Below are 13,276 nucleotides of genomic sequence, written 5' to 3'. Positions count from 1 at the left end.
GTTGCTATCTCGCACCGCGCGCTCGCTTAGATAGTGCCCCGAGTGACGACAATCTTCACTCTCGCTCTCGAGCGGGTGCTTATCACGCTTGATAAATTTCTAGTGCATCGTTGGGTTGCTCTGCTGCTGATGGTCGCGGCGAAGAGGATCGCGCATCGCAAAGCGCCTAAAGTGTCTCAAGGGAAAGTAAGGTGAACTGCTTCCCTCCTCCTCCGTTTTCGGCGCGCCTTGACAGTTACACGCCGATGCCGTGCCTGTATCCGCATGCTGTTGGAAGGCACGCGCGGCTTCCAATCGACTCCCGAATCATTAGGTGGAGACGACTACATTGAGGCGTAAAAGGCAAGGCACTGTGGATACTCGCTTCGAACATCCCCTTCAAATAAGTATTTAAAATGTTTGGCACTCAAAGACTCTCTATTGCCCTGGAAAATAAACAATGTGAACGTAACATTCAACTAATACTTAGGAAAGTTGCCATGAACGGCAATAACACCAGCAGCTCGGCGCCATCTAACGCCGCCGCCGCCAAGTCTGCATGTAACGCCGATGCGTTCGAACGAGAAAAAACGCCCCATGCGGCAACCGGACGCCACCCTCGCGCTTCTTAGTGGACACGCTGCGTCATATAGTGGCGCAGCGCGTCCACTAAGAAGCGCAAGTGTCTCGAAAGTGTCGTCCGAGTCGAAAGGTAGGGGCACCGGTGCCTGCGAACGCAGATAATTGTTCCCTCGCTTGCCGCACACTCTGGAACGTACTCGGTCACCCAAGTTGGCGAGATGTTCGTTGAAGAGAGTGCAAGTGCATTCATGGCGCAACTCGCCAAAGTGTTGGCGTGAGAGGCACTCTTTGAAGAAGTGGCACATGCCCAGTGCGTTTGTGGCGCAGCCTGCAAAAGCGTCGGGTTGTTGTCCTTGAGAAATCCTTGTGACATGGGTTCGATTCCGTTCCGCTCATTGTCAGATAAATTTAAAGGATATTTTTCGTGATTTTAAAGCAGCCCATTCCCAGTGGCACAGACCTAGTTAGCGTCAAACTCGTTCATTGAGGGGAGGCACAAACCTACTGGCCCCTGCCCAGTGCGCCAAGACGGCGTACTGGGCAGGGGCCAGTAGGTTAGTTAGTAGTTTATTCGAAGAGCGGCGCCTACCCAGTCCCGCTTTTACAGCGACCCATCTATGCGTGAAAGAGCTTCATTGAAGGGGGGCACGCATGTACACGTTGGCACATACTCAGTGACCCAGATTTATCCGATGGTTGGCTTCGAACCCTCTTCGCTCAGAACGACAACCCCATTCGACCACGGACTTACCCGATGACCGAGGCAGGTGGGAAAGCGGTGAGATACGAGGGTGAATCAGAAAGTCTTTGCCACTATTTTTTAGCCAAAAATGGTTGTAAATGCGAACTCAACATATCCGTACTCAGCGGTGGGCCTTTCTTGAACCGGCCCGGCCTTAGCTGCCTATAGCTCCGTCGCACGGCGCTGCTGTCAATTGTTGAAGATGGCAGTTGTGCTTCACACGTCCACGGCTTACGAGCAACGAAGTGTCATTCGTTTTCTATGGAGCAAGGGACCAACGCCCATCGAAATCAACAGGGAAATGCAGCCCACGTGTGGGGAACGGTGTGTCGCTTTGAAAAGTGTGAGGCGTTGTTGTGAGTTCGCAAAAGTCCGCGAAGACTTGCGTGACAATGAATATTCGGGACGGCCGCCTGCACCACTCACTGACCACAGGGGCATCTCAAATTTAGTGCTGCGATGGAAGAAATGTCTAAGCCTATGTGGGGACTGTGAAAAAATAGTGTAAGGCACGTAGAATAGTACGTATATTTGTAATTACCTGTATGTACCTTATTCAGGCTAATAAAATTAGGGGCAAAGGGTTTGCGATTCGCCCAGGTAGATAATATGCAATCACAGGTACGTAGGTAACCCCTGAAAGTGCGTAAAGTACTCTAAGAATCCTAAGGTGACAGGCCCCCCCCCCCAATCCTCCCCCATACCCCCTTCCCAGTGAAGTACAAGGCACATTAATTCGCTATTTCAACTGTATTGCACGGGAATACACGCATTCTTAGAAGCAGTGCAAAAATACAGAAAGTTGAGTTGCGCCAAGTCGCAAGTCGAACACTCACGAATAGCCACCCAAGGAATTATCAATACAGAATCTGCATTACACTTCCTTACGTCTGGTAGAAGCATTCTGTCTGTTTTCGTGCAGAAATGTGGCATGGGAGGGCAATATCATCAGTTTACTACAATCAACGCGTTTCATTACCAAACAATTGGCGCAAATAGATCACCAGTGAAGAGCCGCCCTGGGCATTTTAATGTGCGCCGCCGACCGCACCGGTGCGGCCACCTATAAAAATCGTGGATACATCTGGATACCGGAAATCATGAAAGACGGGTTGTGCGTGGCACGGATCTTGGACGCTTGGCGACAAAGACTGTTTTCACTGCAAAGTGAAACTGCGTAACACAAAGGGTTTCATTCGAGTCGAAACACAATAACGGCCTGCGAGGTTCTGAAACTGGTGAGCCATGACAGTCAACAGGCTCTAACTCTGTCCAACGCTACGCAAACGGTGACCATCATCTTCTGTTGTGTGCTACTCTTCATGCTGCACGCATATTTTGACATTATTGAGCCTAAACAGCCTATAGATGATCGTCAACTGAGCGAACCTTGCCGTTCTAGTGCCAGTTGGTTCCCTTTATAAGTGAAGAGCATGTATGAGCAATGAACTCTGCATTCATATACAGAGAATGTTGTTTACCACCTGTTATTTTTTGTTCAGTTTATTAAACATTTCTTTAACTGCTTGGAGCAGGTGATTCTTAACGGCCACTGACGAGTTGAAAAAGCGAACGTTACTAGCCCCATTTTCTAAATATCCCTTCACAAAATAAGCAAGGAAATGCACTGGCATGCTACCTAACATTCTGAAAACTCACCCTAGCGCATTTCGAGACAGAATTACTAGATCATCATTCAAGTTCATAACAAACTTTCGTGCCGCATATATGGAACCTTGTGCTAGTTCTAGAGATTCTGCTATATGCGCGTATCTTTAATCCCGCCATCAGCTCCGCAAATACATTAAGTGGACAAACAAAAAGTTAACCATGGAAAATTTAGTAAGTAATTGCGCACTCTTCGTGGTATTATCAGCGCAAGCGTCCGCACGTTATCCACCTGAAGAGGTGCAAGTGCCAAGGACGATATTTATTTTTTAGATTATAACCTAATTTTTTTTTCTGGGCACTGCAGCGGTACTGTACTCTTTTAGGGATGAAATACTCGAAGTCTACGTCGGTAAGCCTTTCTTTTTAATGACCCATAGACAGGAAAATTTTCCTCCGGGCATCCACTACGTCACGCTACAATAGCTAGGATGGACGTTTAGAACGGGAAATGCTGTGATTCTTAGTCTGGTCGATCCTTTCTTTTTGTTAAATTGCCCTGAACCACTTTTTATCGAAAATCGACAAATAAATTGTACGTTGAATTAAAGTATTTCAAAAATACTTTGACCCCAAAAGTTCTCCAATGTGTTTAGCAGAAGCGGAGTTATTGGCAATCAAACATACTGCTTGCGGTGCCCGATCCTTCTTCAAATGTTTGCACTGCGAACGCTACGGTGGAGCGGGGTGTGCCAACAATGCTGCGCCTACTGAACGTCACCGTGGCGCGCAGTTCAAATTTGGTTTTAGGTGTTCACGTAGACGCCACTATTTCCGATTTCCGCGCCTAGGACGCGCCAAACGCGGTTGTCCTCAGCGAGCTGTAGTGCGCTTAGCCAGTTAGGGTGTCCCGATGTCCTCCTCGCCCGCTGGTGAAGAGGACATCGAGGCACCCTAAGCCAGCGGACTCGTCGCGGCACCCCGCAGCTGCCGTAGTATCTACGTCACCTAGAAGGGCGCAGCTACATGCAACTGCAGTGTTTTCTTTGTGCACGACTTGGCTTGAGTGCGCGCTCGCGCTCATATATGCTCCTGTCTCGCTGCGCTGCGTGGTGCGGACCAGCTTTGTCCTGCACCAGCTTGAGCGACGGATAGTAACGACATCCAAACTGCGCATTTTGAAGCGCTATCATTAACTCATTACGAAGCGAAGTCTGCCAAGGTGTCTGACTAGGACCGGCCGGAAGAGAGCGCGCGCTGGCAGACGTGCGTGCGGCCTAACCTTAAGTTTCGCGGCGTTCGAGGCTGGTTGAGTGTTCAAAACTACACTAAATTAGCGAGACCCGAGGGTCACGACTTCGTTAAGCAGGGTGGCCAACGTTTAATTCCTACACGGCCGTCACGGCAGAGCGTGAGCAGACGATAGTCGGCTTCTTCCCGAAGTACGTAATTATTATTGAAATTCGAAATCAGTTTTTCGCTTACTTCAGCCTGTTTATTAAACTGCGTCAATAAAAGTACATGGTAACAGTACGAAGAAGCACACCGATCCAAACACCCTTCTTGACTGACGTCAGCTTTTGGCCAATAGAAGCCGCATATGGGAATCTGCTATATTATGAAATGTAGCGTTCAGAGAAGAGTAAGGTGAAAGCTTCTGCTGAAAACAGAGTTGGAGAGAACGGTGACTTCGCGCTCCGCCTGCGAGATCTGCACGCGGCGCACGACAGCTGTGAACTTGGATGAGATGTTCACAACATCGTATGTTATATCCGCGGACTGTGTTTTTTTCAAGAAGCCCGAGGGGTGGTTCAGGATCCGTTTAACGTCCTAAAGTATGACTTAGAGAAACCGCCAATAGGCAGAGCTTGGGGACCCACATACAAGTAGAACGGCGTGGCCACTGAGTCATCACGGCAGATGAACTATGTAGCATTAAACCAGAGGAAGCTGACGGCTAAAACGAAATAAATCTGAATTGACTCATTTTCTTGAATTGGCAACTCAAGCGCGTTAGAAAAAATATTTTAAAATCTTGTTGATTAGGAATTATGATTTGTGCTAGCTATGCATAACCTTTGCAAGACAGCCGAATTACTTATGCATGATTTGAATGGTTGCCATCATAAATCACTTATTAGACGGTGGACGCAAGCAACTATCCTGCCAATGCACAATACCGTGTTAGTGGAGTAGGATGTTCTTTCGATTTATGCAAGTAACTGGGGCGGACTTCAGAAATCATCGGAAACGCGTCCGCTTGAAGTTTAGAAAAGTCGCGTTTCAGAGAAACATTTCCGTTCGCTGTGCGAACGTCTGCACGAATAACATATTCCGCATAAAAATGTTCTTTTTACATATGGACTTTTTTACATATAGATTCTTTTGAATACATAAATAAAAATAAATAAATAAATAAATAAATAAATAAATAAATAAATATGCGAGCGTGTTTCCAGTCAAATGTGAAGCCGAGATTGTCTCGCCGTGGTATGGCTTGCGGGCTCTTGTCTCGTAGATTCGCGTCGGTAAAGAGCCAAAAATCCGAGGACACCTAAGCGTCTCTCATGAGTCGTGAATGCGAAAGCGTTCAGTCCATTTGAAGGCCGCTGAGTGGCAAAAGTGAGCACGTTTTTATTTGGCCTTCCCAAGGTACGGTTAGAACACAGGCGAGAGCGTGCGCGGAGAAGGAACGCGTGTGTAACGAGCTTCCGCAAACGAGGCTGACGTGGCGTCGCGGCAATGTCCTCTCCTCTCACCTAATGCCGCGGCAGCAGGGCGTGCCTGAGAGGGCAACTCGCGCGCTCGGGCCGTGGCGTCGCAGCCAACGGGAAGTGCCGTTTCGCTGATGCAGGCGCCGCCGGATTTATCGCGCAATGCGTCATTTGTCGTTTTTGCATCAAAAGCGAATACTATTGTTTTTCGCCGACGTCCTCGCAGCCTGACCGACACGCAAGGCACACGACAACTATTAAGCATTGTCGCTGTCGCGAAGAATCGCTTTCACCTCGCGAGGAGATATGTACAGTGCTCAAGAATTGAAAACCGAGCAGTAATGAACGTTTTTTTTTTTCAGCGTAATTACATGAAAGTGCGACGTGTAATTACTATCCAGCCGGTTTCTAAGCGCGAAGTAGTCCCAAGTGTACCTTTTCTAGTCTACGTTAAACTACTGTTGGAAATGCAGGTGAACTTGGAAACAAAACAACGCCTTAGAGTAGTTCCAAAATTTTTCGCGTGTAAACTGTTGAGCATTACAGAGGAACGAAGCGGCAAATTGCATGCTGCGCGGACAATGTTTACGCGTCGCTAACGGAAATCCACCCCTACGCAGTAGTCGGTGCATACAAGAACGACTGTGGCGTCCGTCCGTTGTCCGCTCCGAAGCCCTTCTACTTCAAAATTTAATTAATCTTGGAGCGGCGCGTGACCGCACGAGTAGGGCATGCCTGAGAGCGCGCGCCCAGTTTTGACGGCCGCCATATTGAAATAAGTACGCTCATCGTCGCCCCGCCATACTCCGTTGGCCTGAGCAAATAAGAGGCGCTCGGTGCCTTATACCACGCATTCGCTCTTAATCCCTTCAAGGGATTGCCCGCAAAAGTATTTCTGGCCTGCCTCATAATCAGAGCGTTGTTTTGGCGCGTAAAACCTGAGAAGTTAACTAAATTGAAAGTATTCTGGCGTGTTGGGCGAGCTGACAATTTTCGTGAAGTACCAGAAACTTTTAAATATTGCTGTGGCAGTTCCAATGAGAGCAGCATTCCGGGCAAGTTGGTAATCCATTACTTAAATGATATTGCGCGAAAAAAAAAAGAAACGAAAACGACACGGACGTGAGAGAAGACCACACACCAAGCGCAAGGTGTATCGTCTTCTCTCACGTCCGTGTCGTTTTTTTGTCGCGCAATATCATTTAAGCAGTTCCAATGCTTCGGATGGTTTTTTTGTTTTTCTTTTTACAAGGGAAGGACGTTTTGCATGGCACATTGGAGATGAACTTCAGTTCGAATGCAGATGTCGTTTTATATCTTTTTGCTCCGCGTCAAGATGTAGCGCACTTCACATGAGTTTCCGTATTCAGCTGTGCAGATTGTGTAAAACATACCAGTCGGATGCCAGCTCTTAAGTGGTTAATTCCTCGGTATCATTTTTTACGAAGTAATAGTTCACAGTAAGAAGCTTTATAACTAAATACATTTTTGAACGCCTTTGCCGATGGCATCCTCTTAGAGCGCAGACGAGGTACTGGGTCGCTTCTTCCACGGGCTTCCTTCTTTAAGTCATTGCAGCGCAAAGTATTAGCCAGTGCTTTTGTGAGTGTTTTTCACGCTATATTTCTCATTGCACTAAATGCCACGCATATAGTGCCATCATCGAGTGCTAAAAGCAAAGGCTCAAGGGAATAATTTAATTATGGGGTTTTGCGTGCCAAAACCACTTTCTGAGTGGAGGACTCCGGAAATTTCGACCACCTGGGGTTCTTTAACGTGCACCTAAATCTAAGCACACGGGTGTTTTTCGCATTTCGCCCCCATCAAAATGCGGCCGCCGTGGCCGGGATTCGATAACGCGACCTCGTGCTCAGCAGCCCAAGACCATAGCCACCGAGCAACCACGGTGGGTGCTCAAGGGAATACACGGGATGTAAAAAAAAAATGTCGGCTTGTTGCATGGAGAAAAATTGTTCACCAACGTTTTCGCAAACCGGTATTGCATGGACAGTCGCATACACAGGCCGTTTCATCCCATAAAATCTAATGTCATCAAGACAGAAACGTAGACACATGCCTTCATGAAGGGCGATGGTGACGTTAGTGCGTGTCAATATGTACAGAGTAAATGCTCATATGATGATCTTCTGACGCCTGCGCTATACGCGGCGTTCAACGCTGAGTTCTCATAAAACAAAACTGTGCTCAAGAAGGTCTTTCTGTGGTTTCAGGACGCTCGTTACGTGAAGAAGAAAGCAATGTCTGTCGAATATTATCATGGGCATCTTGCTTCAGCATACGCCAGGTCAAGTTACCCCGTTGCTTTAAGCTGCAGGTACTCTAGGGGGGAGCCCTACTCCGCAATGTTCTAGTGGCACCGGTTTTCGTCTGCCGCTTTTCTTTGAGTATCTTGCCTGTCGGCTCGTATAACCGGAATATATTTAGCACGTGCCTTTATGACGTCAGTCCCTTCGTGCCATCCCACCACCGTGGTCTAGGAAACGGGTGTTTGCTAAGGAAAGCAGCGGGAAATGTCCGCAATGAAATGTTAGCAGATATTTTCGAGATATTTATCTTTTGAAAAATTCAGTCTTGCATGCTGTTCTGTTCATCTGACAAAATGATACCGTTTCGCTTATGGTATTTGTGCAGCTGCTGTAGCACTTTCCAATATTTGCCGTAGATTTCTAGACCATCTTGCGCAGATCACGTCCGTTTGAATAAATCGTACAACTGCACTAACGCATTCTGCGCAAGTGTTGTAGCTTTCCTTCCAAGAATATTAAAAAATTTATTTTTCAGCATTCTTCAGGTGGAAAAATGATTTCATGCCAACAATCATCTAATGAGAATGGTTGTTTGCATGGCATTTCCTTGCAACGTGGCGCTGGCCGTGCGTCAAGCACGTTCTCCCAAGAAAGTCGCACCTCAGAAGTGTTGCAGCCTGCGGTAATTGATAGTACGTAGTAAATTAAGGAATCACTAAGACGACGAGGAAGGAAGACACGAACACTCACGAGCGTTGCCTGTCATTTAGCTGTTCTCGTGCCTTTTAAGTATACGATACCATGTGAAGTATACGATCGCCTGTGGTTGGTTGAGGTGTCCACGAGAAACCACCCGCTCATCTTAGGAGAGCAGGAGAGACAGGAAACGTAACGTCGCTCAGTAACGGTTCCGTCCCAGTACGCAGAAATGAGCTTCATGATTAAGGCCCCGCGACATCTGTGCACAAATCGTTAGGACTTACTGTGGGAAGGAATAATAAGACACAACAGACTGATTTGATGCAGCGCATAGAGTTATCGGAATGGCGTGCTTATCAGAATATTGAATATCTAGTGCGCATACACTGACAACGCCATCCGACACTTTGCTTTCTGCTCACGCACGACTGTACGTGAGCAGAAGAACGTAAAGTGCCCCATTGAGTTCATGGTACGCGCACGCAACGATCGTTATTAATCCTCTCATTTGGAAATTCTGTTATCGGGATATATATATATATATATATATATATATATATACTGCGTCTGCGGAAGCATAATATCGCGGTACTGTGTCCGCACGTAGAGAACACCTGTTCCTCACGTCAGCTTTGACACTGTCGCTTCGTCGCTCGTTACTGCGGCCTCGACTTGCGCTACCGCGTTGATCCGGAAAACGCAGTTTGCTTCACACGCACGCCTGTCGGCGATACGAGCAATCGTAATGGCGTTAGCCGTTGCGCACACATTTACTGGCATAAGCGTGCACGATAACGCGTCACAGAGCGGCAGAAAGCACGCAGAAGTGAGTGAGCGTATACGTACACGCTTTGCACACACCCACAAAAGATCGCAGAAGTTTTGTGGTGCCCCGTCCCAGCCTAGTGCGAAGAGCTGGAGGAAGGAAGAAGTTGATGCACAGAATATCTCGGAGGATGCAGCCCGTAAATGTCAGCGTGCAGGTTGTGGCAAGCGGTTGCAATGCAAAGAGTGACCGATTTGACGCGCGTGCTGCAAGAGAGCAACGCAGCTATAAATATTTAGTTGGAGCGGAGGGTAACCAACATTTTCCTTACTGCTGCACTAATACTGAGTGCGTAAGTAATCTCCAAAAATTAGCGACTAGTGGCCGACCAAGACGCGGCGAAGAGAAAACGTGCACCCTTTCAGCTACTATGCGTATCCACTGTACCGCTGCTACAGTGACATTTAAACATCAGTAAAACGATGGGTGCCATTGCACAAAAACCATTCCTCCCCTCCCACTTTATTTTTTGCAAGACCATTGTCAGAAGCAACAGGCTTGAGAAACGATACAGGCTTGCACACCCTCGCGTGGATATTTAATACTGCGCCTGGCCGGATGTAACCTCCTCCCCCCCTCCCTTTTCCAGAGGTTGTAAATTGTAGAAACGCAGATTGCAGTAATTCTCAAATGAAGCTCATATACGTACATCCTTCAAGTGCGGCTTCCTACTGTTATGGAAAGGCATCCGCGTGTTATCACAATTCTCCATATTGTCACGTGGTAGTGACGGTGAAGAAAGCAGCAATACGGTGGAATGCAAAACTAGCTTTTATTGGGCGAACCTGTGCCCACACAAACAGGCTAGACTTACAGCACAACGATAGCGGCGAACACGGTCGGCGATCATCGGAAATCTGATCAGCGGGTCAAGCGCGTCCGCTTTTATGCAGCAGTCGTCGAATGTTCCAGACTAATCGTTCGTACCCGCGTGCCTTCCACAACGTTCTACACCATTCGCGCCACGCGATGAAATCAGATAACACAACGTTCGGCGAAAACATACAGCCGTATAGAAGCAGCGATAACTTTCCAGAAACTTCGGGTACATGCAGGCGCGTCCCGCGCTGTGCGATTACATTTGTTAGGCGGCGAAACGTGGTCGCCCGATAAATATAAGTACACGTGTCAATACCCCCCTCTTAAGAAGCATCGACCCGATGCTGCAACGAAACGAAAGAAATAAAGAAGCACTCGTAGCAAAGAAAACAACAAAATAAGGAAAGTTCGTCAGCGTCCATAAAAGGGTTTAAGACGCACCACGTGGACCACTTCAGATCGTGCGCGGCGCCGCTGTGAATGCGAAATGCCGTCTGGTACGACCTCATAGTCCAGTGCGCCAATACTTCGGATGACTTTGTAGGGTCCGAAATAGCATCGCAATAGTTTCTCACTCAGTCCTCGTCGGCGTATCGGGGTCCATACCCAAACACGGTCGCCGGGCTGGTACTCGACGAAGCATCGTCGGAGGTTGTAGTGTCGGCGGTCGGTACGCTGCTGGTTCTTGATACGTAGGCGGGCGAGCTGTCGGGCTTCTTCGGCGCGCTGGAGATAGGTAGCGACGTCAAGATTCTCCTCGTCAGTGACGTGCGGCAGCATGGCGTCGAGCGTCGTCGTCGGGTTCCTGCCGTAGACCAGCTTAAATGGCGTGATCTGTGTTGTTTCTTGCACCGCCGTGTTGTAGGCGAATGTTACATACGGCAGGACCGCGTCCCCCGTCTTGTGTTCAACGTCGACGTACATCGCTAGCATGTCGGCGAGGGTCTTGTTCAGGCGCTCCGTGAGACCATTCGTTTGCGGATGGTAGGCAGTTGTCCTCCTGTGGCTTGTCTGGCTATATTGCAGAATGGCTTGGGTGAGCTCCGCTGTAAAAGCCGTTCCTCTGTCGGTGATGAGGACTTCTGCGGCACCATGTCGCAGCAGGATGTTCTCGACGAAAAATTTCGCCACTTCGGCTGCGCTGCCTTTTGGTAGAGCTTTAGTTTCAGCGAAGCGGGTGAGATAGTCAGTCGCCACGACGATCCACTTATTCCCGGATGTTAAGGTCGGAAACGGCCCCAACAAATCCATCCCAATCTGCTGGAATGGTCGGCTGTAGTAATGCCGCTGGTCTTGTCGGTGGTGTCTTGCGTCGTTGACAGTCTCGGCATGTCTTGACGTAACGGGCGACGTGGGCGGTCAGACGCGGCCAGTAATACCTTACCTGTATCCTGGACAGCGTCCGGGAGAATCCGAGGTGCCCAGCGGTGAGATCGTCGTGTAAGGCGTGCAGTACTTCTGGACGCAGCGCTGACGGTACAACAAGAAGGTAGCTGGCGCGGACTGGTGAGAAGTTCTTCTTCACAAGTAGGTTGTTTTGTAGCGTGAACGAAGACAACCCGCGCTTGAATGCCCTAGGGACAACGTCGGTGTTCCCTTCCAAATACTCGACGAGGCCTTTTAGCTCCGGGTCTGCTCGCTGCTGTTTAGTGAAGTCTTCCGTGCTTATTATACCAAGGAAGGCGTCGTCGTCCTTGTCTTCTTGCGGCGGGGGATCGATGGGGGCGCGTGATAAGCAGTCGGCGTCAGAGTGCTTTTTTCCGGACTCGTATATTACGGTGACGTCATATTCTTGCAGTCTGAGGCTCCACCGCGCAAGCCGTCCTGAAGGGTCCTTTAATTTAGCTAGCCAACACAACGCGTGATGGTCCTGACGACTTTGAATGGCCTGCCATAGAGGTAAGGGCGGAATTTTGCTGTAGCCCAAAGGATGGAGAGGCATTCCTTTTCAGTCGTAGAGTAATTGCCTTCTGCTTTTGACAGCGACCGGCTAGCAAAAGATATAACCCGTTCAAGTCCGTCTTTACACTGGACTAGGACGGCACCGAGGCCTAGGCTACTGGCGTCAGTGTGGATTTCAGTATCGGCGTCCTCGTCGAAGTGTGCAAGTACCGGCGGCGACTGCATGCGTCGTTTGAGTTCTTGAAATGCGTCGGCCTGCGGCGTTTCCCACTTGAACTCGACATCACATTTCGTTAGATGTGTTAGCGGCTCCGCGATGCGTGAAAAGTCCTTGACAAAGCGCCTATAGCAGGCACACATGCCAAGGAACCTGTGCACTGCCTTCTTGTCGATTAGCTGCGGGAACTTTGCGATGGCAGCTGTCTTCTGCGGGTCTGGGCATACCCCAGGTCTGGGCATACTCTAATGACGTGGCCTAGGAATAGGAGCTCATCGTAAGCGAAGCGACACTTTTCCGGCTTCAGAGTGAGCCCAGATGACTTGATGGCCTCTCATACTGTCGCAAGCCGCTTAAGGTGGTCGTCGAAATTTCCGGCGAAGACGACGACGTCATCCAAATAAACAAGACAGGTTTTCCACTGCAATCCTGCTAAAACCGCGTCCATCACGCGCTGGAACGTTGCAGGCGCCGAGCACAGTCCAAATGGCATAAACTTGAACTCATAGAGGCCGTCTGGCGTGATGAAGGCGGTCTTTTCGCGATCCCTTTCGTCGACTTCTATTTGCCAGTAGCCAGACTTGAGGTCCATCGATGAGAAGTATTTAGCATTGCAGAGCCGATCCAATGCGTCGTCTATCCGTGCGAGGGGGTATACATCTTTCTTCGCGATTTTGTTCAGTCGACGATAATCGACGCAGAAACGTAGGGTTCCGTTCTTTTTCTTCATAAAACAACTGGAGACGCCCACGGGCTTTTCGACGGCCGGATGATGTTGTCGCGCAGCTTTTTGTCGACTTGTTGTCTTATAGCTTCGCGTTCTCGCGTCGAAACTCGGTAAGGGCTCTGGCGGAGTGGTCGAGCGCACTCTTCGATTATTACGCGATGCTTTGCGACTGGTGTCTGTCGAGTCTTGGATGA

Source organism: Dermacentor variabilis, chromosome 1 (assembly GCF_050947875.1).
Source record: "Dermacentor variabilis isolate Ectoservices chromosome 1, ASM5094787v1, whole genome shotgun sequence".
In the NCBI taxonomy this organism is placed as follows: Eukaryota; Metazoa; Arthropoda; class Arachnida; order Ixodida; family Ixodidae; genus Dermacentor; species Dermacentor variabilis.
This window is presented reverse-complemented; position numbering follows the sequence as displayed.